Genomic DNA, 17,394 nt, shown 5'->3' on the forward strand with positions numbered 1-17,394 from the left:
GGGTAATAGGAGCCTATATAAGAAAAAGACCCCAAAATCGGGACATCTGGTCACCCTAAGTGTAGACAGGGCTTAAACTGGAGATGAAGAGAAGCAGCAGCATAGCCCCTCCAGGGCAAAGATATTCAGGAAATGTGTATTTACCTTGTTTAGAGCAAAGGACACAGGGACATAAAGACCATCATTAGCTGCAGCTTTATTGAGTATGTCCATTGTTTCCTCCGTGAAACAAATCCTGCAATATTAGAGATTGCGTTGGGCAGTAACCCTACAATATTATTCAGACAGGAAACCTCCCAAGTCCTGTTGAGAGACATGCTGTTATCACCTTCAAGCTCTCAGTCAGTACAAGGCCTATCACTGCCCGTGGCCGGTGATATACAAGAGATCAGAGTAAATGATAGAGTGGTCCCTTCTTGTCTTAAGTTCTATGACTTTATGATAGCAGATGTTGGTATTTTTGGATTATGTGTATCCCCCTCTTAGCCTAAACATGAAGGGGAAAAGAAGAGGAGGAAGTATTTATTTTTACACACAAATAAGCAATAGTGTTGCTAATGTTATTGCTGGCATTTACAATAAAATGCATGTGCAATACAGATATGCAATACATACAGTAGGGACTGTTAACAATATACTGAATTTATATTTATTATTAGTATTATTCCTGCTTCAAAAGAATGTGTTTCATCAGCTTTAATACTTACACACATTTGTGGAAGTCACTGAAATTTAATTATTTTGCAGGAAAAACTGGAAGTAAACCAACTGCAATGTTATACCACTAGGATCTGTTCAATGAAGGATTACTTACAGTCAGGATTATCTTTCTAGGACAATAGGGAAAACATTTCCAAAAATAGTTCTATGGACTATGGTCAAATCAATGCTCATTTCATTTATATATTTCACTTCTCAGATCACCCAACAATTGACACTAATTTCTCAGAAATGTCCATGTATATACTTCGTATAGACCACAAAAAATATAATATATACTAAACAAATGTTTAAGGATCACAGCATGGAGGCTGGGAGGAGGCCTATAAGCTTTAATGCATTATCCTTTTACTTATAGATGCATGGGTTTTAATCCTGGTTTGAATCCCTAGTGAAAATGTCAATGTTAGTTGATTTCATTGTAAATCCCTAGAAAGCATTTGTCCACATCATAAAATAATAATATAATCAGGCATAAGTCAGCATGTTTCATAGTCTGATCTTAAGGGAGGTTTACCCCAGCACTGGTATGGCAAGCCTGTTGCAGCTCATGACTGTAGTATATTGGCAGAGTGGGGGGGGAGGATGAGATCACACAGCACTTCCTCTGAATTATACCTAGGCAATACTCACTTTCATAAGCACCAAATCGATCCAATAACATAGCATAACATTTTCCAATTCTATACTTTGAAGACAATAAATGGCACCTGAGTTCTCAAATATTACTGCCAAGTATTTTCTCTCAAGCATTAGTTTGTTGTATGCGACGCTTCACCCATTTGCTGCTGTACTATGGATCTGTCACACAGAGCATGTTTTTAATTCCTATTAATAGGAGACAAAGCTTGTTTCTTTATTTAATTGGTTTTAAAAGCACAAGAGAATATTTTAATAGCATGCTATAATCAAAAAGAAAAAGAGAGAAGTCCAATAGTAAAACAGATATACAGAAAAAAGGAGACAATTAAATGAATAAGATGTTCTACACATGTTCATCATGTCAAAGATTGACAAAAGTGTCCCATTTACCAAGTACCTTGAAGTTATTCCACCTAACAGTCACTTCAATCAATCCCATATTCCAGTTTCTGGTGATACGAGGAATTGAAGAACAGTTCCATTTGATGTAACTGGTTCCTAGCTTGTAGAAATGCACAAATTAACCATTTTTCTTGAGCATCAATCCAATATCCCCAAAATAATGAAGAGCCAAGGTAAAGATATTTGTGATTAAGAACATAAGAAAGGCCGTACCGGGTCAGACCAAAGGTCCATCTAGCCCAGTATCCTGTCTACTGACAGTGGCCAATGCCAGGTGCCCCAGAGGGAGTGAACCTAACAGGCAATGATCAAGTGATCTCTCTCCTGCCATCCATCTCCACCCTCTGACAGACAGAGGCTAGGAACACCATTCCATACCCGTCCTGGCCAATAGCCATTAATGGACTTAACCACCATGAATTTATCCAGTTCTCTTTTAAACTCTGTTATAGTCCTAGCCTTCACAACCTCCTCAGGTAAGGAGTTCCACAAGTTGACTGTGCGCTGCGTGAAGAAGAACTTCCTTTTATTTGTTTTAAATCTGCTGCCTATTAATTTCATTTGATGACCCCTAGTTCATAGATTCTAGGACTGGAAGGGACCTCGAGAGGTCATCGAGTCCAGTCCCCTGCCCGCATGGCAGGACCAAATACTGTCTAGACCATCCCTGATAGACATTTATCTATTATGGGAATAAGTAAATAATTTTTCCTTATCCACTTTCTCCACATCACTCATGATTTTATATACCTCTATCATATCCCCCCTTAGTCTTCTCTTTTCCAAGCTGAAGAGTCCTAGCCTCTTTAATCTCTCCTCATATGGGACCCGTTCCAAACCCTTAATCATTTTAGTTGCCCTTTTCTGAACCTTTTCTAGTGCCAGTATATCTTTTTTGAGATGAGGAGACCACATCTGTACGCAGTATTCGAGATGAGGGCGTACCATCGATTTATATAAGGGCAATAATATATTCTCAGTCTTATTCTCTATCCCCTTTTTAATGATTCCTAACATCCTGTTTGCTTTTTTGACCGCCTCTGCACACTGCGTGGACATTTTCAGAGAACTATCCACGATGACTCCAAGATCTTTTTCCTGACTTGTTGTAGCTAAATTAGCCCCCATCATATTGTATGTATAGTTGGGGTTATTTTTTCCAATGTGCATTACTTCACATTTATCCACATTAAATTTCATTTGCCATTTTGTTGCCCAATCACTTAGTTTTGTGAGATCTTTTTGAAGTTCGTCACAGTCTGCTTTGGTCTTAACTATCTTTAGCAGTTTAGTATCATCTGCAAACTTTGCCACCTCACTGTTTACCCCTTTCTCCAGATCATTTATGAATAAGTTGAATAGGATCGGTCCGAGGACTGACCCTTGGGGAACACCACTAGTTACCCCTCTCCATTCTGTTAATTTACCATTAATTCCTACCCTTCGTTCCCTGTCTTTTAACCAGTTCTCAATCCATGAAAGGACCTTCCCTTTTATCCCATGGCAGCTTAATTTACATAAGAGCCTTTGGTGAGGGACCTTGTCAAAGGCTTTCTGGAAATCTAAGTACACTATGTCCACTGGATCCCCCTTGTCCACATGTTTGTTGACCCCTTCAAAGAATTCTAATAGATTAGTAAGACACGATTTCCCTTTACAGAAACCATGTTGTCTATTGTTCAACAGTTTATGTTTTTCTATGTGTCGGACAATTTTATTCTTAACTATTGTTTCGACTAATTTGCCCGGTACAGACGTTAGACTTACCGGTCTGTAATTGCCGGGATCACCTCTAGAGCCCTTTTTAAATATTGGCGTTACATTAGCTAACTTCCAGTCATTGGGTACAGAAGCCGATTTAAAGGACAGGTTACAAACCTTAGTTAACAGTTCCGCAACTTCACATTTGAGTTCTTTCAGAACTCTTGGGTGAATGACATCTGGTCCCGGTGACTTGTTAATGTTAAGTTTATCAATTAATTCCAAAACCTCCTCTCGTGACACTTCAATCTGAGACAGTTCCTCAGATTTGTCACCTACAAAAGCCAGCTCAGGTTTGGGAATCTCCCTAACATCCTCAGCCGTGAAGACTGAAGCAAAGAATCCATTTAGTTTCTCCGCAATGACTTTATCGTCTTTAAGCGCTCCTTTTGTATCTCGATCATCAAGGGGCCCCATTGGTTGTTTAGCAGGCTTCCTACTTCTGATGTACTTAAAAAATATTTTGTTATTACCTTTGGAGTTTTTGGCTAGCCGTTCTTCAAACTCCTCTTTGGCTTTTCTTATTACATTCTTGCACTTAATTTGGCAGTGTTTATGCTCCTTTCTATTTGCCTCACTAGGATTTGACTTCCACTTTTTAAAGGAAGTCTTTTTATCTCTCACTGCTTCTTTTACATGGTTAAGCCACGGTGGCTCTTTTTTAGTTCTTTTACTGTGTTTCTTAATTTGGGGTATACATTGAAGTTGGGCCTCTATTATTGTGTCTTTAAAAAGCGCCCATGCAGCTTGCAGGGATTTCACTTTAGTCACTGTACCTTTTAACTTCTGTTTAACTAACCCCCTCATTTTTGCATAGTTCCCCCTTTTGAAATTAAATGCCACAGTGTTGGGCTGTTGAGATGTTCTTCCCACCACAGGGATGTTGAATGCTATTGTATTATGGTCACTATTTCCAAGTGGTCCTGCTATAGTTACCTCTTGGACCAGCTCCTGCGCTCCACTCAGGACTAAAGCTAGAGTTGCCTCTCCCCTTGTGGGTTCCCGTACCAGCTGCTCCATGAAGCAGTCATTTAAAGTATCGAGAAATTTTATCTCTGCATTTCGTCCTGAAGTGAAATGTTCCCAGTCAATAGGGGGATAATTGAAATCCCCCACTATTATTGAGTTCTTAATTTTGATAACCTCTCTAATTTCCCTTAGCATTTCATCATCACTATCACCATCCTGGTCAGGTGGTCGATAATAGATCCCTAATGTTATATTCTTATTAGAGCATGACATTTCTATCCATAGAGATTCTATGGAACATGCGGATTTGCTTAAGATTTTTACTTCATTTGATTGTACATTTTCTTTCACATATAGGGCCACTCCCCCCCGCACGACCTGTTCTGTCCTTCCGATATATTTTGTACCCCGGAATGATTGCGTCCCATCGATTGCTCTCAGTCCACCAGGTTTCTGTGATGCCTATTATATCAATATCCTCCTTTATCACAAGGCACTCTAGTTCACCCATCTTGTTATTTAGACTTTTAGCATTTGTGTACAAGCACTTTAAAAACTTGTCACTGTTTATTTGTCTGCCCTTTTCTGATGTGTCAGATTCTTTTTTATGTGAATGTTTCTCATCTGATCTGGCCCCTACATTATCCTCCTCCATCCTCTGCTCCTGACTAGAACCTAGAGAATCTCTATCAATAGACTCTCCTCTAAGAGAAGTCTCTGTCTGATCCACATGCTCCTCTGCAGCAGTCAGCTTTCCCCCATCTCCTAGTTTAAAAACTGCTCTACAACCTTTTTAATGTTTAGTGCCAGCAGTCTGGTTCCACTTTGGTTTAGGTGGAGCCCATCCTTGCTGTATAGGCTCTCCCCATTCCAGAAGTTTCCCCAGTTCCTAATGAATGTAAACCCCTCCTCTCTACACCATCGTCTCATCCACGCATTGAGACTCTGAAGCTCTGCCTGCCTACCTGGCCCTGTGCGTGGAACTGGAAGCATTTCTGAGAATGCCACCACAGAGGTCCTGGATTTCAGTCTCTTTCCTAGCAGCCTAAATTTGGCCTCCAGGACGTCTCTCCTACCCTTCCCTATGTCATTGGTACCTACATGTATCACGACCACTGGCTCCACCCCAGTACTACACATAAGTCTGTCTAGATGCCTCGAGAGATCCGCAACCTTCGCCCCAGGCAGGCAAGTCACCATACGGTTCTCCCGGTCATCACAAACCCAGCTATCTATGTTTCTAATGATCGAATCTCCCAATACTAATACCTGCCTTTTCCTAGCAACTGGAGTTTCCTCCCCTGGAGAGGCAACCTCAGTGCGAGAGGCAACCCCAGCACCGTCTGGAAGGAGGGTCCCAACTATGGGAAGGTTTCCCTCTGCTCCCGTTGACTGCTCTGCTTCCCTGGGCCTTTCATCCTCCTCAACAGCACAGGGGCTGTCTGACCGGAGGTGGGACAATTCTACAGTGTCCTGGAAAGCCTCATCAACATACCTCTCTGCTTCCCTTAGCTCCTCCAGTTCCGCTACCCTGGCCTCCAAAGTCCGTACGTGGTCTCTGAGGGCCAGGAGCTCCTTGCACCGAATGCACACATACGCCACCCGCCCACAGGGCAGGTAATCATACATGCTGCACTCAGTGCAATAAACTGGATAGCCCCCACTCTGCAGCTGGGCTTCTGCCTGCATTGTCTCCTAGTTAATGAAGGGGTTGTTTAAAGCAAGAAGTTTTGAATGTAGTTTGGTTTATAGGTTTTAAGGGGAATAAAGGGTATAAGATAGAACCAGCCAGGGACCCGCGCTCCCTTCCTGCTCCCCTTCTAAACTCCCTTGCGAAACTCCCTGTTAGCAGCCCTTGTTCTAATTTGAACAAGAGTGTTGTCAAGCTTAAAATGAACAATAGTATTGCCAGTGTTAGACCTAAAACTTCTGGAAGCTTTATAGAGCAAGTTTTGCAAAATTAAGCTGCAACTTGTGGTCAAAAGACACCTGCAACCAGACAACGTTTTATGCTGACTCCTATATGGTAAAATAGGTCATGCCCATGGGTATGGCTTATTAAGACCTCCTTTGAAACTTGTGGTTAAGAGATGCTGCAGCCAAAGAACTGATTCCTATGTGGTTTTGATGGGCTAGGCCTTCAGGCATAGGTCATCAAAATAACCTTACCCACAATCAAGACAATAGCCCATTTAGAGGTAAGTTATGTCCTTGTAACTTACAAAAATTAAAGAACATTTGGCTATTAGGAAAACCACAGTCGAGACAATGGGCTACATGGACATAAGTTATCTCCTTGTGCATAACTTATCAAACTAAAACAGCAATTGGCTACAAGAAAATAAGCATAAATTATAGAGCCAAAGCGAAGATTTGGCCTAACCTGATTGGTTGACCTGCTTCAAAACACAGCGAGATGATGAGATTAAATGTGTAGAGCCTCGGGTGTGTGTGTGTGTGTGTGTGTGTGTGTGTCTCTCTCTCTCTCTCTCTCTAAGGGGTTATTCTCTTTGATCGGTCTGACTCCCACCCCCTGAACCGAGAAAACCTGAATCACACGGACTATCTGTACCTGGCCAGTGCAAAGAGCGGTTGACTGAAAGGTAACATATTCTCGGTAGAGTAAGGTTTTTAAAGTAAAATAGTCTGGTTGCATGCAGAATAAGGTAATGGAGTAAAGAAGTCGGGATTGATCGAGCTGATTTGATCTCAAGTTGTACTGACACTATAGTATTAAGAATGGTAGTGTCAGGATAATTTGATCTCAGATTATATTAATGCTGCAGTATTAAAAATAGTAGTAAAAGTTTACTTGTACTTGTGCTTGTCTTCTGTATTGCACTTATAGCTGTAAGTCATTAAAAGCCTTTATTGAGGAATAATCCGTAGTTTTAATTTCTTTATACGGACACCACTTAACCTCATTACATCTGTGTTGGGGGGTGGGAAGTAGTGATCATCCAGAGCCCCAGTTGGGCCCTGATGTGTGTCCCCTTCTTCCTATCTCTCCGCAATATTGAGTGAAAACCTGATTCTGTTGAAATATACAGTAAAATTCCCATGGACTTCAATAGGGTTTGGATTTCACCACTGAGTCTAAATACTTCTCTACAGTTTAGTAGAGAACACTCTTCCACATACCTTATGAGTCTGGAAAATCCACAGCAGGAACAATAGGAAAAATCTTTGATCAGAATTATCCTATTTATATTTACTATTTAAGGACATTAATACTCTCATGCTGGGTAGACTGGTTAGATGGAAAGTTTCCTAGACATGTCATCACACCAACTTTTTTTTTTTTCCTTCAAATTTGCTAGGATCCTTTCTAGTTGAGCTATTTGACCAACCTCGATGAGTTGCTATTTATAATATGCCACAGTGTGTCTGGCCATGGAAGCTAGTTAATGGTATAAATTCTTTATGTGAAGAAAAAAAGTTCCCCCAAAACCCAAGAATCACTTGTAAAAATCCATTTCTAAATGTATCACAACAGCAGGCAATCTTTGGATACGGGGTGTGTGTGTGTGTATATATATATATATATATATATATATAAATAAATAAATAAATAAATAAATAAAAGACACCTATCTCATAGAGCTGGAAAGGACCCTGAAAGGTCATTGAGTCCAGCCCCCTGCCTTCACTAGCAGATCCCTAAGTGGCCCCCTCAAGGATTGAACTCACAACCCTGGGTTTAGCAGGCCAATGCTAAACTGAGCTATCCCTTCCCCCATCTAGTGATGGCTTCAATCCCTCCAATACTTAGTATTACAGACAATCAATTTTCTTTGAATAGACTGGGATAGCTACATACTCTGTCTAGCATTCTAATAAGAGGGCTTATTGTCTTGCTATATAGAGCTCTTTTTTGTGGATACCTGTAAATTTAAGGCTGTGTGTGTAACGTGACTATGTGGCTGTGCAAAGGGCCCAATAATTGCTATTTAAAGTCAATGACCATTTTGAAAATTCCACTAATTTATATAATTATATATATATAAATAAAAGTATAAAGTATATATAATATACTTGTTAGATTGGAGAAAGATTTCAAATTGTGAACCAAATATAGATTGATGCAGCGACATCAGCATGAATCTACAGATATCAGCGCTGTTGGTTCTAGCTAGGTATGACCACCCCCATTCTTCTCAAGGTGGTGGTAACTCTGATCCCTAATTCCATTTTAAATGTAATTTAACTAACCTTGTTTGAACTAAACATTTAACTCAACACTTCACTATTTCACTGGTGACTGTTTTAGCAGAAATATACACTTACCCATGACTACTGGATGCAGTTGAAGATGTTGGGGCAGGGCACTATGAACTGCTAGTTACTGCGATGGAGAATTAGAAATTCAAGCATCCTCCTCAAAATAGGTCACCACTGCCTCTGCCCAAAAGAAGGGATGAAAGGGGAGATGCAGCCCCTTCCTAGTTCCAAAATCCTCAGCTGACCTCAGGGACCCAATACTCCAACCACGTCCCCCGCCATCCCAGGAACTAAAAATCCCAACCCAACTGTCACAACCTTCTGTCCCCACCCACCCCCCAGCACCTCTTACAGGGCAATTATGTACCTTCTATACGAAAATCAGCAGCACATTGAAAACTGAAAGTTTGTGGGCAGAGTAAAGGACCTTGGGTTGACATCTTAAACCAAGAGAAAATGCGTCTAAGTCCCTTACACTGCTTTGAAAATCTCAACCATTGAATTTAACATCAAAATAAGTAACATGAGGGATACTGTACTGATTGGGCTGAGCTGGATTGGGGGTAGAAAAATGGAGGAGGAGAAGGTGGAGGGAAGAGGAGTGCAGCATAGTTCTAGAACCTCTGCCTTGTATGTTAGGTTTAAGGAACAGGCTAGCTGTAGGGAAAATAGCCCAATGGTTAGTGTAGTAAGTTGGGACTCAGGCGAGCTGGGTTTGATTCCCTGCTCTGCCTTCCTGCAGGACCTTGGGCAAGTCACTTGGGATCACATTTTTAAAGGTGTTTAGATGCCTAAAGAGGCAGATACCCAGCAGCACTTACACATCCAATTCCTGTTGATTTCAAAATGAAAATCCTACTAGGTTCCTAAATACCTTTAAAAATCTGGCCCTTGGTCTCTCTGTGGTTCAGTTCCCCACCTGTAAAATGGGGGTAAGAGCACTTCAGTACCTCACAGAGGTGTTGTGAGGGTAAATACATTATAGATTGTAAGATACAGTGGTGAGAGGACATCTAAAGATCTAAACTAGATAGAATGTGCTGCACGGAAGATGCATATACTTGACTGTTCCTCCACAAACCTAGCTGGCAGTTTGCTTTGCATTTTTGAGGCCAACAATTGCACATTCACAGTTGGGGGTAGAGTACATCTTCAGGGGATCCCTTGAGCTAGCCAGTCCTCCTAGTTGAATTAATCACATTCACAAATCAAGGCAGGATTTGTGGATGTCAGAGCAGATGGCACAGCATGGGGGAGCAGGGCAGGCATGTTTTCCTTCCAATTATCCATTAGGATTTTCCAACTGGCTCTGTATTAAATAATAAATCCTTATAAGGAGGATGCATAAAAGTATCACTCCTGCCCTACTCAGATTGATTGTATTGGAGCTCCCTTCAGACAGGTGGGCAGCTGGGTCCCCTTTATCTCCTGACCCCCTTGCACAAACACAATTGCTGATGTATCCTTTTCCCCACCACCACCACCACCCTTTTAGTTTTTCTCCCTCTTGTCTTTTCTATCCCCCCTTCCTATTTCTCCACTGATGAGAATGTTACAGCACATGTTGCTCTGCATGGGGGTTTCAATGTAGCTTAGCTAAGTGCCATGAGAACGGAGAAGCCATATTCCTGGAGCTAGCTGCCTTATGGGCCATCACAGCAGCAGGGATGGATAGTATGTTCCTTCCAGAAAACCCCCATGAGCAGAACTACATTTGCAGTGAGGGGGACTGACTATCCTGTACCTATCCCAAACATCCACATCTCTTCTGCCCGCACCCTCTGTGCTATTCTAGCTTCCTGCTGGGGAACACTTGTTTAATACATCTAAATGATTCGAGGGGTCAGATTAGGCGGAGTACAATCTCAATGAGGATCAGTTAATTTAGGTAGGAGACATCTCTGCAACACCAACAGTGAAAATTACCTAACTGAAAGGATGTTTGAGGTTCCCAAAAGAGTGACATGTTACAAAATGGTTGTGGGGAAATAATCAAGAGGTGAAAGAGGCTGATAAACTTCACTTATTTTGTAAATCTATTCTTAAAAAAAAAAAAAAAAAAAAAAAAAAATGTTTGCTTCAATTCCTGGTGTATTGAGTAGCTGTCTAGAGCCTCCAACCAGACCAAGGACTACATTGTCCTAGGTGCTGTACAGATGTATCATAATAGACAGCCCTTGTTCCAAAGCATTTATACAATCTTAAATTAAGACACATCATAATAGTGAAGGGAGTGATGGGAGGGAATAGAGGAAAGGGTTACAGTGATAACAGCATATTTCTGCATAGAATGGAAGTGGCCTTTTCATCTCCTGCTAATCAAGATCAGTAAGTGAACCAGAACCAGTATTCTCAGTATTGCTACCTCACAAGTGATAAAGATCAGCAGTTTATAGAAAATTTGAATAGGGTAATTGCTCAGTTAAACTTTTCAATACAAAGTGTCATGATCAATAAAAAAAACATATTGAACAAGTTAAAAGCAAAAGTCAGAGCCCCGTGTATTACACAGCTGTGAAATTTGCCACCAAACTGCACTTAAGAATTTAAGCATTCATAAAGAGTTGTGGTTGTAAAGGAAACCCTGAAAACCACAAATGGAGCATAAGCCAGTCCAGTGTTGTCTACCATAAGCAACAGCTCAGAGGTGTATACTGCCCATTCATCTCAGTCATGTCGATTCTGAAACCTAACAATAAATTAACATTCATATCTGTAGTGACTTCACTGCTGATCATTTTGGCAGAAACATCCCACAATCCCAAACTGCTTCCTATGACCTCTAGGGAGCCAAAAGCCACCCCCATCCAATTACCAAGAGTGGTTACTTACTGTGACATTCCCCAGGGTGCAATCTGGACTGATGAACAGCTGTCCCCCCTCAATTCTCCAACCTGGGATGCCTTTTACACTGCTTCGCTGTGAGAGCGACCACTCCTTGTCAGCTCACGCACAGCCCCCAGCATGTAAATCACTCCCAGCTACATTGTACGAGTGCTGTAGCCAGCCACTCATGAACTACACTGCAGGGCAACACCACCAGCGAATTCCCAGTCCCAGACTTTCCCTCAGCACTGTGCGTCTTGTACTGCCCAGCACACTCCTGGACAACACAAGCTCATATAAAGTCCGTCATTTTATTAATAGAAAATGGTATGCACAAATCTTGTTATCCCAAATGGAGTTTCCCCAACCACTTCAATCCAAACACACTGATTTGAATAAAAACAAAACAAATTTAAAAATCTATTATTTCTATAGTTAGTAGGTGACTACAAGTAACGAAGCATATAAGTCAGAATTGGTTACAAGGACATAAAAGGGAAAACACAAACACCACTTAACTTAACAAGCTAAGTGAACACAAAGCAAAGGTCTCTCACCCCACATATTCCAGCCGTCTTATTGGCTGAACGTCTTTCAGTCAAGATCTCACCCCGCCCCTCCAGTTCAATGCTGCTTCCTTGTTCAAGTCTTGATGATGCTGTTAGTGGAGAGCAAGGGGAAGATGATTGGGGAATGTGTGTGTGGGGGGGTCTAACTTCTCCATTTATAGCCCTTTCTCTTGCGCAAGAATCATCTCCAGCTGATGTTCAAGAGACAGAAAGTTGGTGTGGCCAGGAACTTTAACCTGCTGCTTTGTCAAAATATAGATCTCTCTTGCCCAAGAGTGGCCACTCAATCAGGCGGTGGTCCATTTGATCTCACAGACACCTGGCTGAGGCCCTGGCTAGCCTTTTGTCCCTGTTGAACTTGTCTGTGACTGCCCTCCAGAACATGTCCTGAGTAATATCATACAGTGGAATTTTATATCTTTACATACAGTGTTGCCACACATTTTACCAGGACAATAATGCTCAGCAAATCATGAATTTTCAAATGATACCTTACACAGTATGCTTTGTACAAAATTTAACAGAGTCTTGCAAAAGGGATGAATATGGGGCTACAGACTATCACAGTAGGCATTTACCTTAACTCTGTACTTCCTGGTTTTCAGAAGTTTGAGTGGCAAACTCGCGTTCTGGAATGGCACAAGCTATCATAAGGCAATCTTAACTCTGCGTTAATGACGTGAACCATTAATAGCAGCATCTGTCGTCACTGTTAGGACCTCAGACCCCAATACAATATAAAGGATAACATCCCCAACCACCACTCACTTTCTTCCTCTAAATATTCTGCAATTCCAGACAGAGTGGGGAAGGAAGAAGTGATAGTGTGGGTCCACACAAAGGCAGTTGTCTCATTGCCTATGTGGATCTCCACTGCAGAGAAGTAACAGGCAGGCTTCCAGCACCAAAGGAGTGCACTGTGAGAAATCTTTCAAGCAGTAGTTACAAGACTGCTCTGCCAAACAGTCACAGGTCTAGAGGCTAAATCCAAAGAGTTTCCATCTTTAGAGCTACAAATAGCTCTCACCACAGGTTTTCTGCTTTGACAAGCACTTCCGCTTATTCACAGCATTTCTTTGCAGCCTTTCTTGAACATTAGCAGGTTTTATTGTTTTATCGACTCCCTAGATTGGCCAGGTCATCCCCCATCCCAGGTGAGTGAGGAAGGGTGTACAAAAGTCATCTGAACCTTGTCTGGCAGAGAGCAGGGAGGGGGCTGAGAACTAGGGAAGCAGAATTAATCAATAGCAGAGCTAAATCAAAAGGAAGAGGTAGGCAAGGAAGGGGGAAGTTTGGCTATGGCTACATTACAGAGCTTACAGTGGTGCACTGCACCACTATAGCGCTCCTAGTGCAGGCACTAAGTTGGTGGAAGAGTGCTCTCCCCTCGACTTAATTACTCCAGCCCCTGCAAGCGGCAGTAGCTATGTCAGTGGGCGAAGCTCTCCTGCAGACATAGCGCTGTCCACACTAGTGCTTAGGTTGGTGTAACTTACATCGCTCAGGGGGGTAGCTTATTCATACTTCTAACTTATACCAACTTAAGCTGTGTGTACACATAGCTAACTTCTACAGCATAGCTTCCTCTGAATCATTTAGCTGGGAGCAGAGGCAGGTTTATGGAATCAAAGCGATGAACTCGATCGACCCTGTCCATGGTAGCATGGTTCCGTTAGAAGGGGCTCTAATGACTGCTGCCCTGAAACCCCACACAATTATTATTTGTGCTAAGGCCCATTCTTGACTGTGTCATCTTATACTCCTGTTGCACAGGTGTAAAGAGTGCTACCATTCCAATTTGATCATATTTTTACAGTGACCCAAGGCAATGGAGAATCAGGATTCCATTTGCTTCCCCCAGCTGTGACAATGCTAGTTAAGGGCAACAAAGTTAGCCCTATTTTATGGAAGATGACGCCTCAGAGGGGTAAGAGGTAGAGACCTCCCCAATTGCCACAGTCAACCTTGATCCCACAGGTGGAGGAGGAAAGAATCATGGCATGGCACTTGTACTCTTCCCACCCACCAGGTCCACTAGCTCCTTCTCTCCCAGATGGGCCTACTCACAGTGTCCGTTGCTTAAAGGAGAATGGAATAAAGGCCTATTGTGGCTAGTTTGCACATGGGCCACGTGTTTAGACCTTGCCCAGCATTCTGTAGGTAGCTAAAACAAGAAACAGAATAGTGATTTGAGTATTCACATTTTATTTAAACCAGTACAAGCACCATGCTTAGCAAAAGATTTGGTTTAAAAATAAACATGCAGTGTGAACTAGCAGAGACTAAATACCAGATGGAAGTTGTGCCAGTTATTGACATTAACAGTTACATGGAATGGTTAGATTAATAAGACTGACCATCAATATTTCAAGGCTCCTGATCTTTTTACCATCCGTAGCACTGGCAGCTTGCCTTAGCATACATCAGCACCCAAAGGTAACATTGTACACCTGACCCAACGTAATAAACGCAAAAGGAAGAAGTGGAGAGCTTCCACTGGAGCCTTTACTCCCATCACAACTCACTTTTGCAGTCCGAGCGGAATGCTGAGACACGCTTACATTCCAAAGCACAACTGAGAAATCCCGGAGCGATTTTTTTAAAATCGGAATTCCCTTGCTTTTGCACATTTAACTTTGACCCTTAGCATTAATTTTATGTAACTTCTGGACTAAAAGTCATTTTATAGATTAAGATACAAAAATATCAGCTCAGTGGGAATGTACAAGGCACCTTTACACAATACATTGGAAAGGTGTAGGTCCCAGCATTATTGACATTCTGGTCTATCAAGGGAGGCATACATAGTACGAGAAATACTTTTAAACCACCGAATAGTGCATTTAATTTTTTCACGAACATATGCAATATAACCAGTCCATCTTATGAAGTGAAAACATGCAAAAACTCTCATGCTTTAGTCAGTTTGGCTTTTTCCTCACACACGGGATTACAAGAGATTCCTCCCACTCCTCCCTGCCACATACACCTATTTGAAATTTAAAACAGCCAAATTAAGTGTGGCAGAAAAACGCCACCTGTTGGAGACCTTTAAGTAAAGTTTCTGGTCAGGAAACCTTTTTATGGCTGAGTGATTGACTCCTGAAAAAAAAATAGGAGTTTCTAATGGAAAATGCTGAGTGACCTTTAGCTACAAAGCTTAACAAGTCTCGTGATAATTTAAAGCAAGCCTCTGCCCCATGTTTTGAGTACTCTTTAGAGATCTCCGAAACACTGGCAGAGAAGAGAGGAGTTTGGTTACATCAGACAGGCATAAATTAAACTAACAATAAACAAAGTTAGAATATACTGGCTTTCTGAACACCATGTATCTGCCTCCTGCTAATCTTCATGGGTAGCTGTAAAGAAAGGCAGTTCAAACAACAAGATTGGGTAGTCAGCGATATGATAGCATTACAAATCTCACATCCACAGTAGAGATTTGAATGGGGTTAGTTATGCCTTTACTTTAAAAGTACTATAGTTCTGCACACTACCATATCTCAGAGCCAGTCCTGGGACCTTGAGAACTGGACAGTGAGCAGCAGGAGACTGTACAGTATCTTGACATATATTAAGTGTAGATTAGCCCTAAAACAGCAGCTGTTCTCCGCAAGGACTCCCCCCACACTTCCCTCCCTTTCGCTGCAGAGCTGAGAAGAAAGGGGACAAAGACAGCACTCTACTCCCACAACTTACAGAGCAACACTGCTGCCTGGTCCACCAAGGCTTTTAGGAATTCATTGCCTGTGTAGGCCCTACCCATCACGTCAGTCTTCAGAGCAGTCCCATATGACTGGGAGTTAGGCAATGGAGGTTCTTGAGAAGCAGCATAAAGGGAAGACTCTGGGGTATGGGGTGCAGTGGAGGGAAGTTAGAAGATAGGGCAGCAGGAACATCTGAGATCTGAATGGGGTGGGTAGAATGGTGAAGTGCTGAAGAAGGGAATGGGAAGAACTGAACAGGAGGAAGTGCTCTTGATATGGGGAATCAAGGCAGGAGGAGACTATGTGCAGAGAACTGGTGACACCCCAGGTGACTCTCACAGAATCACTTAATTTGTAAGTACAATTATAAGTTTAGCACAGAAAACCCCATATTTTCATCTAAAAAGACACACTAAGAACAGTTTTCTTGATGGGGCACATTTCCCCCCCTTTATGAGCATTCTTCCTGCTAAGCCCTGTGCAAGTAGTAAAGTGACTACTGCCAGTCCAACATAGCATACAAAGCACACTGCTCTGGGTTAGTGGTTTACAAATCCAGTTTTCCCACCACAAGCTAGGCTGAATATTAAAGAATGTCACAGGCTCACAGCACAACTGGCAGCTTCTTTCTGCCCTACTGGATTTTGACATCACAATGCCTTATAGTTCATGCAATACAAGTGAAGCAAGACCTTCAAGTCGGATTTTTTTTTTTTTAAATTGCTTTTGCAAGTAATACCAATTTAAAGACCAAAGCCTTATTTAACTAAAGAAATTGCTTCTATTGATCTGTAGCACATGAGAAAGACAAAAGAACATTTTTTACAATCAATACACGTTCTGTCCAGGGAAATGAGGAAATGTTGTTCCAGTTCAATACATCAACATAGGATCTTATTTCCTCCAGTTAAAAGTCACTTTTCCTACACTGAACTAATGGTCTCGCTCAATCACATCATAGCCTGTACACATTGAAAAGCCCTCTGATGTTTGAGAGATGTGTGTATGAAGGAGGAATAAATCAATAAGTCAAGCTAAACATGAACTGCTGCTACTGAAGAGCATTGCATGGGTCCATGTGGTCGTCTTAAACAGAGTCATGTTTAATACTCTTACACAGCATGTGTTTGCAAGAAAACATGCATTCTCCCAGCAAAGGTTTTACAGAATGAAATACTGGCCTCCCAATTTAACAACTGATTAATTCACTCCTCCTCCTCACCAAAACACACATTATTAGAGCAACTATACTTTAAGCTACAGCTGTTCATGATTGGAAGCTGCTCATGAGAAGCCACTTATTCAGTAGCATGACAAACACTCATGTGAGTCATAACTGAGATACTGTCACGGGAGTACCTGTTTGCCACTGCATGGGCTAACCAGGATATCCCAACTCAAAATACTATTCTACTTTTATATAAAACAGACCCTTTAAAAGGTTAGTTTTTAGCTATATTATAAAAAGTACTATTTTCATATTAGAATTTTTGCTATTTTACCAAAAAGAGATGAAACTTAAAGATTGAATGAGGTTACTTATGCGCAGAAGTCCTAGCTGGAATGTAGTTTTGACT

The sequence above is a fragment of the Emys orbicularis genome, chromosome 4 (assembly GCF_028017835.1).
Source record: "Emys orbicularis isolate rEmyOrb1 chromosome 4, rEmyOrb1.hap1, whole genome shotgun sequence".
Lineage (NCBI taxonomy): Eukaryota > Metazoa > Chordata > Testudines > Emydidae > Emys > Emys orbicularis.